The 20,457-nt window shown below is 42.2% G+C and overlaps 1 long non-coding RNA gene across 2 annotated transcripts in view; it reads left to right on the top strand.

The window, feature by feature from the left end:
• Positions 1 to 20,457, top strand: part of LOC142661949 (uncharacterized) — a 257,736-nt gene that overhangs the window by 137,657 nt on the left and 99,622 nt on the right. For both annotated transcript variants that reach the window (XR_012850844.1, XR_012850843.1), the window contains one exon: positions 8,290 to 8,488. This is a non-coding gene — a long non-coding RNA (uncharacterized LOC142661949). The remainder of the gene's footprint in view (positions 1 to 8,289; positions 8,489 to 20,457) is intronic.

The following is a 20,457-nucleotide window of genomic DNA, read 5'->3' as shown; positions in this document are numbered from 1 at the left end:
TAATCCTGTGTTCCCAGACCTGTCGCACAGGCAGTTGCGCCAAAGTAAGTGTCATGTGACACCGCAACTTTATCCAAGATCCTATGCGTCAACGACACTATGGATATGTGAGCCGCATCGTACGTGCATTGCGTTTGCCAATGAAAGTTGCGGCTGACGACAACCTTTGTTCGATCCAAAACTATTGAGCAACATTTGCACTTTAAAGAAGTCGATGATAATATCGCACGTCTCCCCGGACTTCTATCACGTGATGACGAACACGCTGCGATGCGCACACCACAAGCCGCGGCTTAGCTCCAGCCTAATGGCTACATAGAGATATGTGACCTTTGGTACTACAGCTGCTATGGTGCAACAAGTCTGGGCACAAGAGAGAGTGGCAATTTTAGTACTGCAAATACCAGAACGGCCAAGGTATTACATGGTCTACTAATAAGTATTAACCCATTGTGCACCAGGACTATAAAATAGGGCACGCTAATTGATCGTTAACCCAAAATGTATCAGTCCCGACTACCCCCCTCGTGAACCCGTGTATTCAGCTCAGCCAAACATGGGGGAGAGCTTTCTGGTTCCGCTTTTCTCCGGAAACAAAGGATAGGACAGGTTGAAATCCATCCGGCTAAATCCTTAAAGGCGTTGTCCGGTTTTAACAAACTAATGTTATTTTTTTTGTAGAATGAAAGTTATACAATTTTCCAAATACTTTCTGTATTAATTCCTCATGGTTTTCAATATCTCTGCTTGCTGTTATTTAGTAGGAACATTCATTGTTTACTTCCAGTGGATAAAATTCTGTCCATGGTCATGTGATGGACACACAGATGCTGGGATAGTTAGAAAACACATCTCTGATACACATACGGCCGCTAATGACTGTTCCGGGAATTACGAACCGCACACGGATGGCTTCCGCGTGCTGACCGTTGTTTCACGGACCAAATCAATGCAAAGGCCGAGACTGTTCCGTCAAAAATGGGCAGGAGTAGGACCTGCACTATTTTTGACGGAACGGCCGCACGGTTCCGTTCAAACAGAAGTGTGCATGGCCCCGTTGAAATGAATGTGTCAGGGTTAAAAAAACAGACGAAAAAAACTGAAGTGGGCGTGAGGCCTGTAACGAGCCGTGCACCTGTGTGTCCATCACATGACATGGACAGAATTTCATCCACAGGAAGTAAACCATGAATGTTACTACTGAATAACAACAAGCAGAGATCTTGAAAACCGTGAGGAATTAATACAGAAAGTAGATTGGAAAATTGTATAACTTTTTCATTACACAAAAATAACATTCATTTGCTGAAACTGGACCACGCCTTTAAGAAGTCGGAACCATTGATTAGTTCCCATAGACATACAATTGTCAATCTAAACTAGGTTGTCAAAAATTGACAATACAGTTCAAGGGCTCCCCCAGCAGTTTAAAGGGCCTGTAACGTAATATTAACTTCCTTTTGAACGTCTATATTGTAGTCACACATTCTACCTGTCCCCAAGAACCAATGAAATATTTTTTTTTACTTAGCTCTAACTATAGTGCTCACGCATTTTACTATATACTACCTAATATGTTGTCTTATGTTATCATACTGTAATAAAAAGAAAAAATATTGAATTTTAGTATTGGCTGCTATGTGTTGACCCTATTATTTATAGTGCCAAACTGCTCACTGTGGGTGGGACTGTATTTCAGGCCGTATGACTGACAGTTTTGCTCCGAATGCTTTTGTTATCCTGCAATCTTTGTTCGGAGATCACAACACATCGCCATCAGCGTTGAAAAACATCATGTCCGTGGGCAACTAACTTTTCAAACCATAAAAAAAGAAAACCTTTTCTTTAGGAGCTATAACAAAAACAAAGCACAATAATAAGATAAACTGTAACAAAACTTTTTTTAAAACTTTTGATAGGTCATAGATACATTTCAAAACTTTTGATCGGTGGTGGTCCGAGCACACAGACCCCCGCCAATTTCTAAAACGAAGAGGCAGAAGTGTTTGGGTGAGCGCTGCGCAGCTTAGTCTCCAATCGGCTTTCCTCGGAGCGGTGTATGGTGCTCAGTAGAAAGTCTGAGTCCGTACACCGCTCGCTCGGCTTTCCGGGGAAGCGGCATAGAGCTCACCCAAGCGCATCTGCTGCTTTGTATTGATCGGTGGAGATCTCCGTGCTCGGACCCCCACTGATCAAAACTTCTGACATGTCAAAAGTTTTTCATTACTCTTTTTAAGTGTTGTTGTTTTTTTTGTGATTTCTGTCTGTTAAGCTTTATCTACTAGAACCCATGAGCTCCCCGTTAGTCTCGCTATACAGGTCGGCTCCTGCCATTTAAGTTCCTTCTCCTACAATTTTTTTTGTAAGATTTAGTGCTCCCATCTGGCAGTGTATTGCTACTTCATGATGATCTAATTCTGGCCTCTGTATGACCCTTACCATGACTTGATTAGGGACTGGGTAACTCTGAGATCCTAAATCCGCTTCCGTTTTTTGTTTTTCTTCGCTGGTTGAACGTTTCTTCTACAAAGATTCAGCCTTTGGATATAAAGCAGACTCTTCTTAATGGTAATACCTTTGCTGTATTAATGCTGTGATGTTAGCAATGTACTGGATTTTTAACCCTCATTCAGTAATTGAGTGGTTAAATGGCTGTAATGAGAATCACGATGCACCAATGGACATTGATATCGTTTCTGCCATTAATCAAACTTCAATTAATGTTAATTCTGGAAATGGTACTCAGCTGAGAACGATACAAGATGATGAGATTTTATACAATTGAGGGATTGCAATCCTCTTGCACGTAAACAACTATATCGTATTCTGTGGGACGTTTGTGTTTAGCACAGGCAGGAAGCGGACAGGTTAACAGTTTTACATCATTTATGCCTCCATGCATACGGGTGTATTATGGCTCGGAATAACCTTCAAGTTGTACGGAGCCGCGATACGCACCCTTCAAATTCTGTGCGCCCTTATTATAACTACTTATGCCTCCGATTTTCTATGGAGGTTGATTCCGTATTAACATTGGACATTTTATTATAGAGCTATTCTCCACTAGAAGCATTGCTTCAAGGGCAAATATCTCCATAATGTGGCATCGCAATGGAGCACCATTTGGCAGCACATGGAGTAGCACAGAACTGCAGGGACTCCAGGTACCTCTGTGCGCGTGGCTCAATTATGGCAGGGTACATAGTTTTCTCTCCATGTTTGGATGTTGCAGTTCCTTAATCATGAAAGTTGAACCTGCACCTTTTTATTCTGTAAAGTATTATTTAAAGAGATCCTTTCACCTCCCCATACATGTGCAGCATGTAATGGGGAGGGCTGAACAAACCCTGGGGCACTTTAAAATGTTTACAATATTTAGATATCGGTGCCTTTTATATTTGGCGCACGATATTTAAATAACCCCTGAACAGTCAACGGGGCGTGTATTGGCAAGGGGGCGTGTTACTATGGCTCTGACACTGTCCAATCAGATATGCTCTCACTCTTCAGCTTTCAAGATTAGTCTTCTGCCGAACTGGCAAGGGGGCGTGCCTCTGCTACGGACAGTACAAGCGCTCCCCAGCTCTTACACTGTCCGTAGCAGTGACACGCCCCCTTGCCAGTTCGGGTGAAAAGACTGCAATCGCACACTCTCCCTCCTCACTCTTGCTGTGATACTGTTCATATCTGATTGGACAGTGTCACAGCCATAGTAACACGCCCCCTTGCCAGTACACGCCCCGTTGACTGTTCAGGGGGTTATTTAAATATCGGACGTCAAATTCAATGGCACAGATATCTAAATAACGGGGAGAAGTAGAATTTTTTTTTAAAGTGCCCCAGGGTTTGTGCAGCCCTCCCCATTACATGCTGCACTCAGCTGCACATGTATGGGGAGGTAAAAGGTTCTCTTTAAGAGCCTTCATAGAAACCAGTACCAAAGAGAATTCACAGGGTTGAGGCATTGACAGCTTGAAGCCAGCGAAAGCCATATTAAGGGTCAGACAGGATGGAACTTAATAGGGATTTTATATTACGGGTCCATTCCCTAAAATCTTACTATGGGTGATTAAAACAAATAGTGGGTCCTTTTATAGTAGATTACGCATTGTGCCCATTAGCAGGGCTGGTATCAGATGTCAGGGTCCACTAGGTTTGTGGGCCCATGATCTGGTAAACATTATATGCAGGGGGCCTATAAGGCTGGGTTCACACGACCTATTTTCAGACGTAAACGAGGCGTATTTTGCCTCGTTTTACGCCTGAAAATAGGCCTACAATACGTCGGCAAACATCTGCCCATTCATTTGAATGGGTTTGCCGACGTATTGTGCAGACGACCTGTAATTTACGCGTCGTCGTTTGACAGCTGTCAAAAGACGATGCGTAAAATTACAGCCTCGTCAAAAGAAGTGCAGGACACTTCTTGGGACGTTTTTGTAGCCGTTTTCTCATAGACTCTATTGAAAACAGCTCCAAAAACGGCCGGAAAAACGCCGCGAAAAACGTGAGTTGCTCAAAAAACGTCTGAAAATCAGGTGCTGTTTTCCCTTGAAAACAGCTCCGTATTTTCAGACGTTTTTGGCTCAGCGTGTGAACTTACCCTAAAGGGTGTTTGGTAGAGTTCCCACCCTTAAAGGGGTTGTTCACAACCAGACAACTGATGATAGGTCATTGGTATATGATCGTGCGGGTCCTACACCCGGACCCCGCACGATCAGCTGCTATGACTGCCTCCGGGCGCCGGATGTTTTGATTGGCATGCTGTAGTTGGAGCCGGAAGCAGATGACTCGGACCATTTCATAGCGGCCGTTCTGCAGAAGTACAACTCAGACGCTATTCTGTGACCGGAGCAGACTGCGAAGGTGAGTCAAAAATTATCCGCAGTTTGGCTGTAGAATTTATTTTAACCCCTTAACATACCACGAAGTAGTACGTGGTAGCCATTAAGGGGAAGTATGGAGCAGGCTCACAGGCTGAGCTCGCGCCATACTCAGCAGGTGACGGCTGTGTTACACCGCTGACACCTTACTGCAACGGGCGGAATCAACTTTGATTCTGCCTGACCTTAAATGCCGCGGTCAATCGCGACCGTGGCATTTAAATTGTTAGAATCAGTGGGGCGCCCCCTCGAACACTGCATCGCGCCCCCCAATGGGATTGGCTGGTGACTATAATTGTTATGGCAGCCTGGGGGTCTAATGTAGTCCCCCAGGTCTGCCATCTTTGTACTCCTTTGGAGCCCCTAGTGGGACAAATAAAAAACTTTAAAAAAAAGTACAAAAACGTTAAATAAAGATTTTTATAATGTTCCAAAAATAAATTAAAAGTTAAAAAAACAAAAACCCTTTTCCCATTTTTTCCCCCTAAAGCAATGTTAACGTTTATTTTTTTTAATGTAACTGGTATCGCTGCGTCCGCAAAAGTCCAAACTGTCACAATATAGCGTTGCTTAACCCGCTCGGTGAACGACGTAAAAATATATAAAACATGCAAATTGCAGTTTTTTGGTCACGTTAGCTCTCCAAAAAAAAGGAATAAAAAGTGATCAAAAAGTGGCATGTACCCCAAAATGTGAATATCTGTGAAAACGACCTCTCCCCCTGCAAAATTTATGCCCTCACACCGCTAAATTGATGGAAAAAATAAAAAAGTTATGGCTCTCAGAACATCGCCACACAAAACATTGTGTTTTTTTTAGCAGTTTTACTTTTTTTAAAAAAATGGTAAAACCTAAAACAAAAACATATAAATTTGGTATCGCCGTAATAGTTTAAACCTGTAGAGTAAGGTGAATATGTAGTTTTTACCGCCTGATGGACGTCGTAAAAAACAAACCTCCCCCCAAAAAAATGCTGTTTTTTGCCAATTTCACCGCACACACAATATTTTTTTCAGATTCCCAGTACATTATGCGGTACAATAAATGGTGCCGTGAAAAACTACAACTTGTCCTGCAAAAAACAAGCCCTCATATGGCTGTCGATGAAGAAATAGAAAAGTTATGGCTGTTGGAATGCAGGGCGGAAAAAATGGAAATGAAAAAACTAAAATTGGCCCTGTCTTTAAGGGGTTAATCGACTTTCAGAAAAGACAAATACATGATTTTTTGACATGATCTCCATTCTTTTTAATACGCTTTGTCCATCTGTCAACATGCTTTCGTATTCCCGCAATAAAAAATGTTTTATAAATGCCACAGTGTGGTATCCTATGTGCTGTTGCGCTGTTTTGCTCCCCCTAGGTGGCGTATTGCTGGAGGAGTGGCCAGTTTGGCCTGGGTTATTAGGTTGGGCTAGGTTATTTCAACGTAAAGTTGTTTGATGGTTGGATTGCTGGCAATCTAAATGGTAGGCACTGTGATGTACGCCCTGGACGCCATTTAGACTGTACTGCAGCGCCATGACCGCGCCAGGACAATGTAGCGTGGCTATGCTGCAGCCTGATGCTGGAGGTGGCATTTGGTCTTTAAAACGGCAGTCTTTCCGCCAAGCAATGTTCAGTGCTTGGGTGGAAGAGGTGGGACCTGGGTTGTGTCAGTGAGAGAGAAAGCTGCTGCAGAGCTGTGTGAGGAGTGTGGAGCCGCTGAAGAAGCGACGGCACTAACGTTGGGCCGGTCTGTGGTCCTAGAGCATGTTGTGGGTGACTGGAAGGAGCCTCTTCATGGTGTGAAAGACTTGTGTGGGCCGGAGCCTCCCCCACGTGTGACCGCAATCATGTACAGTGCAGCAAGTTGTGGCCTACTAGGCCTGACCAACCCTTGCTTTAGGGAAGAGTGCCCTTGGCTCTATCCCTGACAAAGTGAGTGAGCCAGCCATCCTCTACCGAGCTTTGTCTAAGGGTGTATTCAGACATTGCAGTTGAGGTGTGGGTCTTTGATGATGGTTTCCAGCAAACTCTCAGTGGTTCCGTAGCTAGCATAGGTAAAGCGAATTTAAAATGCAAAACCGCGGTAATTCATGGTAAAACAGTGTGCGGTTTTTGCCATGCGGTTTACCTATACTATCTAGTAGAATATAGCCAGCAGAACAACTCCATAACCCCAATATTAGGCTTTATCCGCATGCCGTTCAACAAAGAAACCACAGCAAAAAGTAACATTTGAGGTTTTGTCGCATGTTTGCTGTGATCTTGGAAAAGTTTCTAGAACGGCCTCCGTGGAAAGCTGCACATGGTTTGCAAAACACAAAAAAGCGACATTATTGTAGTTTACATGGTTTTTCCCCTTGTTAAAATCAAAACTAGCATTGGTTAAAAAAAATAAATGTGAAGCATCAGTCTTTTTACCTTTCTTTATTATTATTATTATATATATATATATATATTTCCCTGATATTATATATATATTTTTATTTTTTTTCAAAAAGTGGCCACAACTGCCCTTTGAACAAGGTCATAGGGCAGTGGTCTCCAACCGTAGGCTCTCCAGCTGTTGCATAACTACAACTCCCAGCATGCTGAGAGATTTAGTTTCGCAACAGCTGGAGAGCCACAGGCTGAAGACCACTGCCATAGGGGAAAAAAACCTCAAAAACAGTGAATCGTGTTTAATAACGCAATGATAAAAAATCTTTCCAGTGTGATCAATCCGAACAAAAAACAGCAACAAAAAAAACAACTGTACTGGCAGTGTGAGAAGGTGCACTACTATGCATTTATAGGCATCCTGGCACAATCCTGGCCACTGTACGTTTTCAGCTTTCCTCACAGCTCTGTTCTGTAGCACACTGTTGCCTCCCAATGGTGTATCTCCTAACACAGAATGATCTAGTACAGTGAAGAGAACGCTCTGCAGCACTTGCTGAGTTAATACGTCTCTAGTTTTAAAAGTTCACTGTTCCAGAATCGCCTTCCATTGCTATGTAGACATGATTACATTGGAAGTGATCGCAAACAGACACCTGCCATACTGTGCCCTGTGTAATATGGACTATGCAACAGACTATTAGGAATGACATGTTGGCCTGATAAAACATTTTTCCCTCTGTGCTTCTCACTGGGGACGCACTCAGTCATGATGGATATTGTACTGAAAATGAACCTAATTCGACTTTATTTATTTAACTCCCAATCCACGGTCACTCGTACCACAGGTCCTCTTGTATCCTACACTCCGCTTATTACAGTCACCGGCTTCTGTAGTTCACTGCAAATAAATATCAGGTTAAAGCCCATGATTATAGAACGTCTAAAGGGGAAATTCAATAAACCTTGTTTCCCATTGTAATGATTTGTTATGATGTCCTTCACACTTTCTAATTAAATAATTTCCACTTTGTATTTACTAGGCAGCGCACAAATATGTTCAAGTCACTGCCTGGAAACAGGTGCAGCACGAGGCAATGATTGCAACGGAGCTCCTTACTCCTGTGTGAGCAGCTTTCCCACCCACCAACGAGCAGGTGGCGAATATTGATGACGTGGCATAAGCACTTCCACACACAGAATTTCTCAAGAAATGATGGATACTGATACCCAGGACAAAAGGTTAATATTAATATTTTATTTTTTAATGTTGATGGTTTAAAGTGGGCACATGAAGGACCCAAATTATATTTGTCTTTAATAAGTTTTGCTAATGTCTTCTTCCTTGTGGTATGGTAGCTGGCATTTCTTTCTAATTCAAGACATACACACCTTGCAGAGATGGCCTATAGAAGCAGAATTTTTGGGAAGGAGGCATTTAAGAAAATTTGGTGCACAAAATGTTGTTCGCTATAGACGTAGCATAGGCAATATTTGTTATTGGGCATCTTTAAAGGGAATGTGTCGCTAGAATATATATATATATATATATATATATATATATATATATATATAAAAAATTTATTTTTTTTTTTCAGTTAAACAATTAGTATTTAAGTGATTACATATTGTTTGAATTTTTTACGTTTTTTCACAAGTCCGGAAATATTATAAATTAGATACTAATTTATAACATTTCCATGTGCTGGCCACTAGAGGGGAGTAGTTCCCAAAATTGAAGTATGGTCACTGTGGTAAAGCAACCACGTTGATGTATGCTGAAAATTTGGGGTGGACACACTCTCCTCTAGTGTCCTCACACAATCCCCCTTCCCTTCTTCTGGCTGGTGCCAGTTGAAGGAAGGGTTTGAATGTCCTCAAACCTCCTACACTGTGTGCCGCCATTTTCTGAGCGACTGCACAGTGTAGGAGGATTAGATACAGTGCTCAGCAGACAGTAATACATGAACATAATACACACTAATACACGCGAACATAAATTACCTGCTCCTGCCGCTGGTCTACGCTTCTCTGCCTTGCGCCTCGCTTAGTTGAAAATATGGCCGGAATCCGCGGCCGGAAGTAGTCATCTTACAGTCCGGCAGCGGTTTTCGGTCCACATGAAAATGGCGCCGGATTTCGCTCTACGAACAAGCTTCGTTTTGGTCTGTGTGGGGGCGGCGCATGCGCCGTTCCCACACAGATGGCGCACGCAACTGCGAATGGAACGGCTCCTGTTCGCATTCTCTATGGGGTTGTATGTGCCGTATTCCATCTCTGTATGTGTCGTTAATCGACACATACAGAGATGAAAAAAAATGGCAGCCCCCATAGAGAAGTAAAAGTAAAAAAACATAAAAAAGTAAAACATGAGAACACAATTTAATAAAATTTTTGAAAATATTACATTAAAAGCAATATGATAAAAAAAAAAAAAAATCATCACACCTTCCCTTTAAACATCTTAAGACATGTCATGAAGACCTGTCAGAAAATGTTATCAGCGGGGGTCCTTGAGCCAAGACCCCCACAGATCAGTGGAGCAAAGGGACTGCCCTGTGCTCCTTCAGCTTCTGTAGGCTTCGCTTCAAGATTTTCTGTATCTTCAAATAAAGCTGACGGTGTTCCCATAGAAATCAATGGGATTTTAATGCTCCTTCAGCTTCACTGACGGTAATCTCAGAGTGAAGCTAACAGAAGCCGAAAGGGCACAGCAATCGTTAGAGCATTGAAGCCCCTTTCTCTCTAGTGATTGGTGGTGGGCATGTCACACAGACACTCAGGATTACATCTTCTGTTATGTTAGAGGATGCATAAATGGTCACTAACTCTTGAACAAACTTTGCATAAATCAATAGTACAAGCGAAACTTTGTAATATATCGTATTAGAGAAAAATGTCTCATTCTCCACTTATCAGGCCCACCCTCTCCTAACTGTTAATGCAAACAGAATTTACTGGGTTGTTTTTTTTTGTCTCGAATATGGAATATCAGCTCATTGAGGGAATCGGGTTACAGCTGCCCATAGGAGTCTATGGAGGAGAGGGGGGGGGGGGAGAAAAGTGAAATAGAGACAAAGATGCTGCTGAGAGTTATTCTCAACTAGAAGCATTGCTTCAAGGTCAAAATATCTCCATAATATAGCATCATATGGAGCACCATGTGTCGGCACATGGAGTTCCTATTCCTATATAGCACAGAATTGCAGGGACTCCCGGTACTCCTGTGCACGTGGTTCAATTATGGCCTGGTACGTAGTTTTCTTTCTCTCCATGTTTGTATTTTGCAGTTCCTTAGGCCTCATTCACACATCCGCCGGGCTATTGTACTGCCGCTAATGACCGATCCGTGAAACACGGACCGCACACGGATGGCTTCTGTGTGCAGTCCGTTGTTTCATGGACCAAATGAATGAAATGGCTGAGACTGTTCCGTCAAAAAGTGACAGGAGTAGGACCTGTCCTATTTTTGATATAATGGCCGCACGGTTCCGTTCAAGTGTGCATGGCCCCATTGAAATGAATGTGTCAGGGTGCTATCGGTTAAAAAAACGGGTAGCAGCCTGAAGAAAAAAAACTGAAGTGGGCATAAGGCCTAAGGCCCCATGCACACACTTATTTTTGTCCTCCCGTAAATACTGGCATAAATACGGGTCCTTGGTCACACGTATTGCACCCGTATTTACGGGCACGTTTTCACTGCAAAATTGCACTGCAATAATCGGCAGCCCTTCTCTCTATCAGTGCAGGATAGAGAGAAGGGACAGCCCTTTCCGCAGAAAAAGTAAAAGAAATTCATACTTACCCGGCTGTTGTCTTGGTGACGCGTCCCTCTCTTGACATCCAGCCCGACCTCCCTGGATGACGTGGCAGTCCATGTGACCGCTGCAGCCTGTGATTGGCTGAAACGTCATCCCAGGAGGCTGGACTGGAGGAAGAAGCAGGGAGTTCTGTGTAAGTATAAACGTCTTCTTTTTTTTTTTTTTTCTTTTTTTACAGGTTGATCTATACTGTGATCGGAAGTCACTGTCCAGGGTGCTGAAACAGTTAGTGCCGATCGATTAACTCTTTCAGCACCCTGGACAGTGACTAATTACGGACGTCGCCTAGCAACGCTCCCGTAATTACGGGAGCCCCATAGACTTCTATGGGCCTGCCCGTGGCGTAATTACGGCCTGAAATAGGACATGTTCTATATTTTTCAACGGCACGGGCACCTTCCTGTAAGCATACGGGGAGGTACCCGTGGCCAATAGAAGTCCATGGGCCCGTAAAAACGTGCCGTAATTACGGCCCGTAATTATGGGCGTTTTTACGTTCGTGTGCATGGGGCCTTAGTCTCATGAAAGTTGAACCTGTACTTTTTATTCCGTAAATTATTATTTAAGAGCATCCATAGAAACCAGTACCAAAGAGAATTTACAGGGTTGAGGCATTGACAGCTTGAAGCCAGTGAAAGTATTTGTCATGTAGGACCATATAAGGGTCAGACAGGATGGATTTTAACCTGTTCAATAGGAATTTTATATTTTGGGTCCATTCCCTGAAATCCTCCTATGGGTGATAAAACAGATATTTGCTCATTTATAGTAGATTACTCATTGTGCCCATTAGCAGGGCTGGTATCAGATGCCAGGGTCCACTAGACTTTGGGGCTCATGATCTGGTAAACATAATAGACAGGGGGCTAATAAAGGGTGTTGAGTAGAGTTCCCACGCTTAAAGGGGACTTTGCTTGTTTATATTGGCCAGTAATGACGAGATATATATATATATATATATATATATATATATATATATATACAATTTTAATTAGTTTAATGCTGGTTTCTCCCATCCCCAGATATATGTAGGCTTAGTCCCAGTTCTGGTTGTTTGTTCAGAGTAGGTTCCCACCTACAGAGGACTCCTCGTCGTGGCAGGTGGGCCCACCCATTTTGACCAAAATGTGCACCAAGAACCTCCCTGTTGTAAGTAGATTTAGCAGTAATGCATATTTATTTATATTAAGCGGTTCAGATAACATTGGGGTTCGCAGCCATTTTTTTGTGTGATTTTTATTTCTTTTTTTAAATATATATATATATATATATATATATATATATATATATATATATAATATGTGTGTGTGTGTGAGAAAATTATCCGCACTACAGCTGTAGAATTAATTTTAATCAACTTTCAGAAAAGACAAATACATAATTTTTCGACATAATCTCCCTGTTTTCAATACACTGTGTCCATCTGTCAACAAGCTTTCTTATTCCTACATTAAAAAATATTTTTGGCTGAGTTGCCAGCCACGAATGCAGCGCTGTCTTCTCATCCATCAAATGTGAATCTTTGTCCTCATAGGGCTTTTTTCAGGGGACCAAACAGGTGATAATCTATCCAATAGAGTCCGTTCGTATGCACGCTTAAAGAGGCTCTGTCACCAGATTATCAAATCCCTATCTCCTATTGCATGTGATCGGCGCTGCAGTAACGTTGTTTTTTTTTTTTAAAAACGATAATTTTTGGCCAAGTTATGAGCAATTTTATATTTAAGCAAACTCCCTAGAGACGAGCATATTAACCTTTTGGACGCCTTTCAGCCGATGTATCTTCTTTGTCCGACGACAAGGTTGAAGGACCCGTGGGTGACGTCACGCTGTGTGTCTTTAGTGAAAGAAGCTGGATGGGAACGATGAGAAGTGAATGATGCTGATTTGTCAGCATCATACACTTCTATTCACAACGCCCAGTTAGTAAAACAAGTAAACAAGCCCAGTTGTTAAAAACACAATACACGCCCAGTTGGACATACGGAAAAAAACACGCCCAGTTGTCCATTTCAAAGCTCATTTGCATAAATATAAAATTTCTCATAACTTGGCCAAAAATTATCGTTTTTTTAAAAAAAAACACGTTACTGTTATCTACATTCCAGCGCCGATCACATGCAATAGGAGATAGGGGTTTGATAATCTGGTGACAGAGCCTCTTTAATGTTGTCATCAGTCGTGGATGGGTGTCCAGGTCCTTCTTCGTGGCTGACACTTGTTTGACCTTCTTTGAACTTGTCTATCTATTCATATGACACCAGACACAACCTCAGACCACAAAAAAAAGGAATTACTGCACGCTGCTCTTTTGTGCAAATCACAAGCCATTGTTTCTCGCAGTCACAAATAAAAAGACCTAATACGTTCAAACCTGCACAGCAGCAACTGGGGAGACCGCGACCTTGTTCGGAAAGCGCTGATAAGACAGTGCGGCCAACAGAAGTTTAACTATAACCGGAGTGCGGGTGATAGCAGTTAGGCTCCGACACTAGCTCAAGAGACAATTGAAAATTTCAAGCTTTCAAAGGGGAAAACTGATAAAAAATGTCCTATAATGGCCAAAAACAATGTTATTTCTCATGTACACACATATGACCGCTTATTCTGAAAAGTCACCTGCACTAACTCTGATTTCCGATAATGTGGTTAGTAGTGCACCTGTACCTGTAGGCCTGTGCAAAACTACAACTGGCACATTGTGAAATCACAAGGAGTTGTCAATTGGCAAAGTTATCTCTACTAGCTCTCTATATGTGCGCTAATGCCCATAATATACACAGGCTTTGAGCTTAGTGTTTGGAGACCGTCCGAGCATTTCACACCCATGTGTGCGTGTAAAACTAAAGTGAGGGGGAGCTCCGTGTATTCGTAGAACAGCTGTTTGGCCCATCAGCTGCTTTTGTGCAGGGCTCTCCGCCAAGCCGTATGAGTTGGAATCCTCCGTGCTCACTTGGAACCAAGGCTCGCAGATGCAGCAGCCGGCTGTGAGTCAGCTCCGGCTCCCAGGGAGCTGGGCTGAACCCCCTGCATAGCTACGGGGTCAGACGCAAAGTCTCTCATTACCCACTGTGCCGCTCCAGATGTTGCGTTAGTGAGGAAAGCCATCAGGGGGGTGAACAGGGATAGAGTTTAGAAAGGAACACGCTGGTCACATTATAACCTTTCGCTGCAGAAACAGAGCCTGCTGGGACGTGCTTGTAGGAGGCTACACCATGTCCCTAGCTAAATGCGACGTCTTCATTTTAATTTGCAAGGTCAAGCTACAGAGATGAAGCATGGTGCCAGCTGTTAACATTCAACATTGAATAAGGACATAAACTACGTCTTCTCTCATAAACCTAACGCTCAAACACTGATACTTTGATACTGTTATTACCAGAATAATCTGACATAAGGAAAAAAAAATAGTTCAGTGCCAGATTACGGCATGACATGGTCTGATGGGCCGGCATATTTGAGTTCAGGAGATCAAGGCTGTTGGATGTGGATGTGTGGAGTGGTGTCTTAGTCTGCCATAAGGATGTGATATGTATTTAAAGATACCACCCATGTGTTCCTCTTAGAGGTACAGTCCCTACTTTTGGCTGAAGTCCCTCTGTCCAGTCTGCAAGTTGGATCTAGTTTCAATGCATGAAAATACTGACCTGTTGCCTAATGTGCCGTAAGTGTCCCACACTGTTTATGTAGCCACCCTGAATAAACTAAAGCGTAGCAAGAATCACTGAAATATTTCAGACCTATTGGGCCCCCAATACCCCTGGTGGTTTTCCTGGCACAGTGGTCTCTTTTCCAGACATCCACCAACAAGGCAGCTCTTGTTCACTGCCCCAGTGCCAGGACCAGGTCTCAGAGGAGTGTGTCAAGGACCAACCCCTCACTTTCCGTATTACTAACCCGTTAAGGCCTGCCCTTAGGGCCGCTGGTAGAGGTGATGGGACACTGAATAAGCAAGGCTGGTGAATCTTCAGGGATGACGACTGCCCTCTCCACATCTGATTGTTTTTTTCAGAATATCTTTTTTTTTCATTTTTTAATTATCCTTTTTTTTTCCCCCCAAGTCTTCCAAAAGCCAGAACTTTTTCTTTCTTTTTCCGTCGACATATGAGTGGTTGTTTTTTGCGGGATGAGTTGTAGTTTTTAACTGCATAATTTATTGTACCATCAGAGGGGCAGCATAAAGGTGGTGAGTGGTGACAGATTCCCTTTTAAAAGTGAATGTCCATCTTTTAAGTGCAAAATGTTCAGTACTGCGCTTTCATAATATGGAGTTTCAGATCCTCTACATAGAAGTAAATTATAAAATTCTGGCTTTTTACAGCCACCACTAGAGAGCTTACTGCGTAATGTTTTGTAATTGAATTCAATGTATATCATGAAACACCAAAAAGGTTGGTCAGCACATCCTAGCTAAGGCCTCATGCACACTTCCGTCGGCCGTTGTACGACCGTTAATGACGGTCCCGTCACACACGGGCTGCACGCGGATGGCTTCCGTGTGCAGCCCGTTGTTTCACGGACCAAATTCAATGCAAAGGCCGAGACTGTTCTGTCAAAAACGGGCAGGAGTAGGACCTGCACTAATTTTGACGGAACGGCCGCATGGTTCCGTTAAAACAACGGAAGTGTGCATGGCCCGATTGAAATTAATGGGTTCAGGGTGCTATCTGTGACAAAAACGGATAGCACCCCGAAGGACAAAACTGAAGTGAGCATGAGGCCTAAATGAAAAATGTACAGGTGCAAGTGAGCTGCGACTGCAAACATTACATATAAAGAAAAAAAACATTGCAACAACACTCTGCAAACGCTAAGACTACCTAATACACTATATATAGATAATTTTGCATTACTGCTACGTTAACCTACAAAAGTAAGTTTCTTAAAGGGGTTGTCACTACCGGACAACCCCCATCGGATAGGTCATCAGTATATTATCGGTGCGGGTCCGACACCTTGACCCCGCACCGATCAGCTGCTTCCAGGAACCGGACGTCCATGCCGGAAGCAGATGCTCCGGTCACAGAATAGCGGCCGAGCTGCAGTACTGCAGCTTTACGGCACGGTCACTATGCAATGTATGGAGCCAACTGGTTCCGGCTCGTAAATTGCATACTGTGCAATAACTTCCAGTGCCCGCAGGCAGCCGGAACAGCTGAGCGGTGCGAGGTCTGGGTGTCTGACCCACACCGATCATATACTGATGACCTAACTAGTGGATAGGTCATCAGTTGTCCGGTAGTGGACAACCCCTATAATGCACATTTTGATCAAATTGTGTGAGCCCACATTCCACTACAAGGCAACCTCTTTTAAGCGAGTCCGTAACCTAAAATTAGACCTCTGTTCTGGGTCTAAGCAAACAGAATTTACTCTGGGTAGGTATGAACCAGGTTTACTCTAATTAAAAGCACCATTGGTCAGAATGAAAGGAGTTCATGACCAAAATTGGAGGCAGTCACCATCCCCACATGTATAACATGAAACGCCAAAAAGGTTGGTCAGCACATTCTAGCAAAATGAAAAATCTACAGTTGCAAGTCCGCCGTGACTGCAAACATTACATGTAAAGAAAGAAAACATTTCAAAAGCAATCTGAATTCAATGTATAGATGGTATGCAGTATACTCCCCCTAGTGGTAGCTGAAGGCAGACAGAATTTTATCATTTTAACTATGTCTATGCAATGTGGATTTGGAGCCCTGTATTTGAAAAATGGCGCTCTGGCTGCTAAAAATAAATTGGCACAGAATTTTAAATATTAAGAGTAAAAAAATAAATAAATGGTGTTTAAGGGTAGACATTCACTTTTAAGGTATAGGTTTATCCAAAACAGAATGCAGGCTGCCATTTACATGTTGGGGATTATATAAAACAATGGGTGAAAAAAATTGACCTGGATTCCAGTTCTCATTTTTCTGCCTTAAGTAAAGAAATGTAAGAAATAATATCCCTGGTAGTTATGGTAAACTGGTAATCTTTCAATCTTGTAAAAGAAGCAAATTTAGTAATTTATTATGTGATTGCTATTTATGCAGTTCCATAATAAAGGTGAATACATAAAAATTACTGGTTTTATAAAATGATGTATTCATTCAATAAGCCGCACTCACATTCTTTTGGCTTCAGAGGTACTCCAAGAATTCCCTGCTTGTCAGTGTCTGGTTATTTGCGTTCTTGGAAGTGTCACCTATATCAGGCATGTTATAGTAATCCGATGTAGGACAAACTAACCTTCCCATAGCATTATGGATGCTGAGATGTTGGAGTGTCAGTCAACCACTTGCAAAAGTTCAGTAATGCATATCTGGCCAAGACAATTAATGCAATGTAATTACAAATTTACTCAAATTTTATGTAGAAAAGATCAACAGGACATAAACTGTTCAAAGGTAGACGTGCCTTTTAAACACCGTTGGCAAAAATATTTCACGCAAAGGGGTTGTACCAAAATCCAAAATTATCACCTATCCACAGGATAGGTGATCATTTTCTGTTTGCTGGAGGCTCCACCGCTTACACCCACCACAGTAGTCCCGAACCCTGTTCTTCTGCACTGCTCGACAGCAGTGAGGAGGACATTGAATGGAACGGCAGTTGAGCACGCGCACTGTCGCTCCATTTAAAGTCTAGCGTAATGACGGAAACACATGCCGTTTTTGTGTCTCCGTTTTTCTTTTTTCTTTTTAGCCAAAAACAGGAGTGGACACAAAAGAAAGAAGATGCATGAGTCTTTTCTTTATATCTCTCCTTCCTTTTGGGTCCACTTCTGGCTTTGACTAAAAAAAATTTAGCCAAAAACTGCATGTGTGATCCTGACTTAAGATGAGGAAATCTGACTTCTGCTTCATGGGAGGGGTTTTTCCTTCCTCTGGATCAACATTGCAGGAGAATAGGCGGAACTAGATGGACTTATGTATTTTTTCAATCTTACTATGTTACAATTTGCTGAAAAATTATTTGGTGCATCTGGCATAATATATTTGACGTAACTTGCTAGCCACTTTTCTTTTCCTGATGCCAACTCATTGCTGGCGTACATATATTGGAGGCCTAAAAATTGTAGACGTCGTTACTAAATTTGGCGCACTTTTCAGAACTAAGGTAAATGTTGGCACATGCCATCTACTCATATTTTTGATGCATTGGGTTTAGTAAATCTCCTACTGTGATGTTTGCATTACTGTTGGCTTTTCCTATCACTAAAGACTCGGGGGATTTTATTATTCTTCCTACGCCAAAATTTGCGACTTTTGAGGCATGTACATTTCAAAAAGTGGGCGGTGCCTTCACGGCCTGACAAATTACTATCCTTTACAGCAGAAATTATAGCAGTTTACAAAAAAGTAATCTGGGATATGCATAAGGAGGCGTGGCCTACAGAAGTCCAACAAATTTACTATAGTTTACGCCAGAAATCGGCATAAGTTATTGCACAATTTTACTCTAGCTCATAACTACATTACATTTGACTTTTGGCCTTAATTTATTACTCCAGCACACTTTAGATTGACACTGGAATCTGAAACGCCAGTCTTAATAAATTCCCCCTCAGTGTTTCCGCTCTGCCTCCATTTTAAACTCGGATTCTCTGTTCTGACTGTGTGAACCAGAATAAATGTAGGTTCCGAGTGAACACAACAGTCTCAGGCCGGACAAGATGCTTTTGGGAATTTGCATCACAAACACGTCCATAATACCAGAGGGATTTGTCTGCACATCTTCCAGTAACCGCAGGAAATGCAAGATGATATCCCCTGCGAGCGCCTGCCTCGCCCCACATGGAGGCAGCAAAACGCTCCGTAATGGGATAGCAATTTTATCTTCCATAAAGCAACCTCATCTGGAGATTAACTCCTTCAGACCCAGACATGTTTATGCAGTTATGTGTTGGTATCTACATGTGGTGCCAATGGTAATTGGTTTCTGGAGCAATGTAATAAAAATATTCTATTCAATTAGACCGGATACATACACTGTAGATATAATGTAGGGAATGTACTGTAATTATGTATATGGTTGTTTATGTGTGTTAGTGTGTATATATAATATAACTGAACATGGAATACTTACTTTCGCTTAGTATCTCCTTAAAGGAAACCTATCATGTTGAACACGCTGTCTGATCTACGGGCAGCATATTATAGAGCTGGAGGAGCTGAGCTGATTGCTCTATAGTTTTGTGGGAAAATATTCCGTACGTCTTGTAATTTTTTATTTAAATCTCTGCTCCTTCTAGGCTGTAGAATCCAGTGGGCGGTCTTAGTCAGTGATTGACAGTCTTCCCTGTATGAGTGTGCATTCATAAATGTCAATCACGGAGTAGGACGACCCACTGGACTCCTTAAAGGGTTTTTTCAGTCCTAAGAAATTGAGGGCCTATTCTTAGAATGGGCCATCCCTACCTGATCAATGGGGGTCCGACTCCTGGATCCCCTGCTCCAGCTGTTTTAAAGGGGCCGCGCTGCTCATTTCTAACCTACTCGTACTGAAATCACCAACACACTTGTAGCTGCAGTTCTCAGTAATTGCAGCCTTCTCCCATTCAAGTAAATGGGAGAAATCTGTAATACTGTAAACCGCCGCTACAAGTGTGTTGGTGATTTACAGTATGAGCAGTAAAGGAAATGAAGTGGAAGCAGCGCTCGCATGAGCGCCGCGGCCCCTTTAAAACAGCTGATCGGCTAGGGTGGCAGGAGTCAGAACCACACCAATCGGGCTTTGATGGCCTATCCTGAGGATAGGCCATCAATTCCTTAGGACTGGACCACCCTTTAAGCTCAGAAGGAGCAGAGATTTGAATCAATAAAGTACAAGATATACTGAATATTTTTGCACAAAGCTATAAATGAATCTGTTCAGCTCCTTCTGCTCTATAACTTGCTTCCCGTTGATTGGACAGCATGTTTAATGTGACCGGTTTTCTTCAAATGAATTGTACATGTTTAGGCCCCAAATTTGTATGTTTTTATTTTTTTTATGTTTTCCAACTGTTAAAGCTATTTGTTAAAAAAAATAGTTTTGTATCGCTATATTCTGAGAGCCATAGCTTTTTTTTATTGTCGTTTTTATTGGTACCAATTTGGGATACATAAATGCGACTCTTCGATCACTTTTTTTATTCCATTTTTTTAAGGGAGCTAAGGTGATCAAAAAAACTGAAATTTGGGCGTTTTTTTTATGCCGTTCAAGTAGGTTAAATAACGTCCTATTTTAAAAGTTTGGAATTTTACGGATGCGGCGATACCAATTATATTAACTTTTTTACCTTTTCTAATTGTTGTTGTTTTTTTGGTACACTACTGAAAACTTTTATTAAATTAATTTCTATATTTCCCATTAGTCCTCTTAGGGGATTTGAACCAGCAATCGACAGATCGCTGGTTCAAT

This window comes from Rhinoderma darwinii, chromosome 10 (assembly GCF_050947455.1).
Source record: "Rhinoderma darwinii isolate aRhiDar2 chromosome 10, aRhiDar2.hap1, whole genome shotgun sequence".
In the NCBI taxonomy this organism is placed as follows: domain Eukaryota; kingdom Metazoa; phylum Chordata; class Amphibia; order Anura; family Rhinodermatidae; genus Rhinoderma; species Rhinoderma darwinii.
The sequence above is the reverse complement of the archived record's forward strand: the minus strand, read 5'-3'. Positions and strand labels throughout refer to the sequence as shown.